Source organism: Xenopus tropicalis, chromosome 4 (assembly GCF_000004195.4).
Source record: "Xenopus tropicalis strain Nigerian chromosome 4, UCB_Xtro_10.0, whole genome shotgun sequence".
Lineage (NCBI taxonomy): Eukaryota > Metazoa > Chordata > Amphibia > Anura > Pipidae > Xenopus > Xenopus tropicalis.
The window spans coordinates 23,631,101-23,636,909 of record NC_030680.2 but is presented as its reverse complement, the minus strand read 5'-3'; the positions used below and the strand labels follow the sequence as shown (position 1 = coordinate 23,636,909).

Here is a 5,809-nt window from a genome sequence, read left to right as displayed (position 1 = left end):
CAACCAGTCGCTCACAGAACATGTTGCTCTCCAACCCCTTGGATGTTGCTCTCAGTGGCCTCAAAGCGACTGCTTATTTTTGAATTTTTGGCTTGTGGCAAGAAAGGTTGGGGACCCCTGCAAATTTAATGTATTGGATCTCATGGATGTTACTCCACGGATTACAGATAAGTACGCACTGACATTTTAGCGGTGTTTTTATTAACACTGGAGACAAACATCACTGGTAGAATAGAGAGTTCTGCATTCACTCACATTGTAAACACAGCAAATGTGTATCTTTACTTTATACCAGGCTGTTAAATGAACCCATGCCTTGCCAGGCTACCCAGAAGGTAACCGATAATTTGATACAATTCCATGGTCTACTTAGCAGGCTGTTTCAATAGCCCCAACTGACTTGCCCCAAATGTTAGGGCAGGGGCACACTGAGCAAATCATCAGATTTTCTCCAGATGCATTTTGTACACATTTTATAGCCCTATAATCAGGCACTGTCAGGCCCGGATTTGTGGGCAGGCCACAAAGGCCTGGGCCTAGGGCAGCATCGGGGGGCAGCATGTGGCTGATATTTCCAAAGGGGGCTAGACGGGAGAGTTTAACAGCCATTTGAATCTCCCACCCTGTCCCCATTGCACTGGACACAAAGAAGCGCCAGGTTGGTGAGAGGATTGCAAGACGAGGGGGTGGGGAAGGGCAGGGGGTGCAAACAGTAGGGGGATTAGGGGAGCCATTCCCAGGGCTGCATGTAAAGATGCTGTGCCCATAGGTGCATGCCATGCCTGTCAATGGGGCTAAACAAAAAAGCAGATGACAGTAGATCTACGGATGATCTGCTCAGTGTGCTCCTGTCCCAAGGGTGAGTTTTGGGGAGACAATTTGCTGCCCTAGATGATCTTGGATCTATGCCTGAATGACTAATATTCCAATGTTTTCCTTTAACAGAGTTAAATCTGAGCTAAGGCCAAACAGAGTCCCCCTAAATGGAGCTTGAAGGGTAATGGCACTCTAGGAGACTGCACGTCTTTTGCTTCACAATGATTTCAAGCTCGGCGGACGAGTGGCAAAATGCTCGCTGATGTCCCTTTGGAAACATCATCATCATCATCGTAATCATCTGTAGAGGAACGATAACGAGCGTCCTGCCTCCCGCTAGGTAGGAAATGGCACCAGAAGGAAACTGCTTGCACCGTCCCTTAGCGCCCTTAAAAATGTTACAGCTGCCCCTACTACTAAATGAGCCCTGGGCTGTGGGCTTTCCAGGGTTAATAGGACACTGCAGAAACATTACATTTGCACCCTAGGCACGTGCCTCTACTGCCTACCCCTAGCCCCAGCCCTGTTAGCATGTACTTTGACTATTGCACTTAATTTCCTCTATATTAGGGACTTCTGGGAGGCGGCCTTAGCAAAGGCTGCATTTTATGGAGTTCTAGACAGTTATTAGGGGAGATAAGCATTCTGGGATTAGTAGGAATAAATTCCAACAACTAAGGTCTCAAGGAGGGATCAATTTCCCAGATATACAGACATACAATCTGGCCTGGAATCTCCATTATGTGCAGACTGGGTTAATAATAGGGAACTTCATGCTCTGCCTTTATTATACCAGGCTCTTGTACCAAATATTTCTTTGGCTTTTCTTTTGTACCTTCAGGAGAGACAATTTTTACTCTCGGTAATAGACACCCCCTTATTATACCCTACAATTAGAGCCGGGCACACAGCACGCCACAGTCTCTCTCTCGCCTTCATTATCACCCTTCCTACCCTTTGTAGCTAATCCACAATTTTTGAATAACTATATTGGAAACCCATTTCTTGTTTGGGCACAACAGGGGGTTACACAGGTGAGACATCTATTATGCACTAGTACATATCTTTATCCAATTTCAGATCATAAAGGAATAGTAACACTAAAACTGATCAAGTTCTAAATCCATTCCATACCCTTCTAACAATACATCTACCCTGTACATTGTTACTTATTTCAGGTGCTTTACATAAAATGACCTTTATAAATTCTCTTCCTGTTCTCAAAAACAGGCGATAGGGCGACTTAAACTGTGCCGGAGCCCACGTGTGGCTGCTCCGCTTCCCTCCCGACATCCCCTCCTCAAACCAGAAGCCAGTTGCTGCAGCTTTATGGAGGATTTTCCACCCCCTTGAGTTTTTATTCAGTGCAATTGATTGCTGTACTTTATATAAAGCAGCACCCAGGTCAGCCATAAATCTAAGATTCGCCTTTTTATGAGAATAGGAAGAAAACTTTTTAATGGTAATTTTACATAAAGCACTTGAAAAAAGAAACATTGTGCAGGGTAGAATATATTATCTAGGGCTATTTTTCTCCTGAGTTATGGAAAAAAAGTTGGTTGGTCTGATTCTGACGCCGGTCCAAAATGCCAGGCTCCAAAAGCAGATAATTACCAATGTCTGTGGTCTTGTCCTTTGAGTAACCAATGTTGGCATGCAGTTATTCCCTACCAGAGGCATCTTACTCCTCTATGGGCAAATCTTGGTGATACAGCAGCAATTCCAAAAGAAATGATCAAATATTGTTTCTGCGGTTAGTAGACAAGCCCTGCAGCACTGCTGGATATCAAACCTGCCTCCATCACTTGATACCAAGCTCCACTTTGCCTGTTGTACGGATTGGCTGGAAGCTACTTTTAATAGGGAGCACCAAGTCAGTGTTTTGTTTGCCAGCGGGACAAAATATGTACAAACGTTATCTTCTGCCCGACAACAAGAAATCACCTGTGTGTTTCAGTTCACTACTTGATTTATGTCTGAGGAGCAAGCGGGGAGAAACCCTCTTACTAATAGAAATGTAAATATATGAGGATATTTATAAATGTCCTGACAATTCTTCACTTGACAAAATCCCTGGCCAGTATAGCTTGTTCATACAAGGTGTAAAGGCTAAGGGCTTACTAGCATGGCACAGATTTTTTGCCATATTATAGAAAGATCCCTTATCCAGAAACCCCCAGGCCCCAAACATTCTGAATAGCAGATCAGATCTTTCTTCTGACAACTTCCTCGACAATATCATGGTTGGAAACTGACCAGCGGGTGGTGCGTTTGTAGCAAATTTCATTCATAATAACACTTGGAATCCTAATAAAAGAAATAATGAATGTAAATTGCAAAAGTGCTTAGAATAGACTCTCATCAGTTTGACATTTATTTATTTTAAATGTTTACTTATCCTTTAGGAGAAGACTGCAAGGACATACTCGAGACAATACTCACAATAAAATAAACCCAACAATCCCATATCTGCTGGGGAAACAGTAAAGCAGTGGGAGCCTTACTTCATAAGTGGTGGAGTTGCCCAAAAAGCCCAACCAAGCTGGACCCAGATCTACAAGATACAGGAATTCATTAACTGAAAATGGCGGCAACACCAGGCCGAGCATTATTCCCATGGACTGGAGGAGTTGCCAAGGTATCAGAGAAAACATGTCTTCCATGTAATAACTTCAGCCAGACTTCTTCTAGCTAAGAACTGGAATGAACCAAGATCCCCCCACAGAAATGAATAGATCAACCAGAGACTCCAGCTAGAACTATGAACACACGGCTCTCAACCTCAAACCCCCAAAACTTCAAATCATTGGAAAGAATGGAAGCTTAGAGAGCACTTACCCAAGGGGGGCCACAACAGTCAACAGAAGCTACAATTTATTATTATTATTATTATTGTGTAGGGACCCATAGGGTTAAATGGGTCAGGGTTGCCAGATTTTTTTTCCAAATTAGCCAAGGATAGTTCTAAACCAGCCTAAAACTAACCAAAAGACGCTTTGAAAGTAGCCCAAAAATAGCCCAATATGACCAATGGAAAAAACTTCTAAAAAACAAAAGTATATATGGGAAAACTTGCCTTTGTAAAGCGTATAATCCCTACCCTGGGTGAGAGAGTACAGTGTAACCCACGTTACTCAGCTATTGAGCTAAAATAGAGGTTACAATTGTTACTTTTTATTCCTTATCTTTCTTTTAAGTCTCCTATTCCTCTCTCATTCTAACTGGGGCCTGATTGCTAAGGTAAACAAGGCCCTAGCAACCAGATGGCTGTTGAAATTCCAAAATAAAAAAACAATTGCAAATTGTCTCAGAATGTCAGTGTTTACATTTAAAAGGTGAACAACTCCTTTAAAACAGACTTGAACATTACAAATAAAATGGAGCCAAGACCAAACAGAGCATGTCCACCCCCTTTAGTTTGACGCCCCTAATCCCATCTCTTCTGTGTATTGTGGGCCCCACAAACACCCACTCTGGGCTTCCTGCATTGCCAGGGGCCCCTTTTCTACAGCCCTTGCTGCACGTATGACCAACTTTCTCATAATAAAACCAGGGCAGCTGAATCCGTTCCCTTTACACTTGATCCCACGCTGAAAGCCCTGCTATCCGCATTATCATTAAGCTCCTGACATCACTGTTCTCCATTAATCTGGTGGTTGGCCCATTTGGGTGCTGTGGTTAAACAATTACTCCTTACAGTGAGCATTAGCTAGAGGGAGACTTCAGGCCATACAGTGCATGTACATTCCGGGTGATTAGGCTTTACGGTTTCCTGTTCTAAATGGCAGAACGGTACATGGAAATATTAACACTTGCGCAGCGTTCCTTCCTGCTTTTCAGCCTTTGGCCCCTGTTCAAAATTAAGAAATGTCAATTAGAATGAATTACAGCAAGAGCTGCAATCTGAAAGTCAGAGGGAGTGATATAACAAAAGTGGCACCGTACGCCCCGGGTCTAGCAACCAATCGGATGTTTGTTTTTAAAAAGGAGATCAGTTAATGGTGCATGCTGATTGGATACTTTGAGTTTCTACCCCAATAACGTGCAAATAATTACATAGTAACATAGTAAGTTGGGTTGAAAAAAAGACATACGTCCATCAAGTTCAACCATAATGCCTATATATAACCTGCCTAACTACTAGTTGATCCAGAGGAAGGCAAAAAACCCCATCTGAAGCCTCTCTAATTTGCCGCAGAGGGGAAAAAATTCCTTCCTGACTCCAAGATGGCAATCGGACCAGTCCCTGGATCAACTAGTACTAAGAGCTATCTCCCATAACCCTGTATTCCCTCACTTGCTAAGAATCCATCCAGCCCCTTCTTAAAGCTATATAATGTATCAGCCAGCACGACTGATTCGGGGAGGAATTCCAGAACCTCACAGCTCTCACTGTAAAAAATCCTTTCCGAATGTTTAAATGGAACCTCCCTTCTTCTAAACGGAGTGGGTGCCCTCGTGTCCGTTGGAAGGACCTACTGGTAAATAAAACATTAGAAAGGTTATTATATGATCCCCTTATATATTTATACATAGTTATCATGTCACCTCTTAAGCGCCTCTTCTCCAGTGTAAACAGACCCAACTTGGCCAGTCTTTCTTCATAACGGAGACTTTCCATACCCTTCACCAGCTTAGTTGCCCTTCTCTGGACCCTCTCTAACTCAGTAATGTCCCCAAAACTGAACAGCATATTCTAGATGGGGCCTTACCAGCGCTCTGTAAAGGGGAAGAATAACCCCCTCCTCCCGTGAATCTATACCCCTTTTAATACAGCTCAAAACCTTGTTTGCCCTTGCAGCTGCTGCCTGGCATTGCTTGCTACAGCCAAGTTTATTATCTACAAGGACTCCAAGGTCCTTCTCCATTATGGATTTGCCTAGTGCAGTCCCATTAAGGGTATACGGGGCTTGCATATTTTTACATCCCAGGTGCATGACCTTACATTTATCCACATTAAATCTCATCTGCCACTTAGCTGCCCAGATTGCCA

At 43.3% G+C, this 5,809-nt stretch overlaps 1 long non-coding RNA gene across 1 annotated transcript; it reads left to right on the top strand.

Moving 5' to 3' along the window:
- The first annotated feature begins 746 nt into the window (after positions 1 to 746).
- Positions 747 to 3,530, top strand: LOC116410318. The gene is made up of 2 exons (XR_004222285.1): positions 747 to 1,156; positions 3,222 to 3,530. It is a non-coding gene; the product is annotated as an uncharacterized LOC116410318 (long non-coding RNA).
- The last annotated feature ends 2,279 nt before the right edge of the window (positions 3,531 to 5,809 follow it).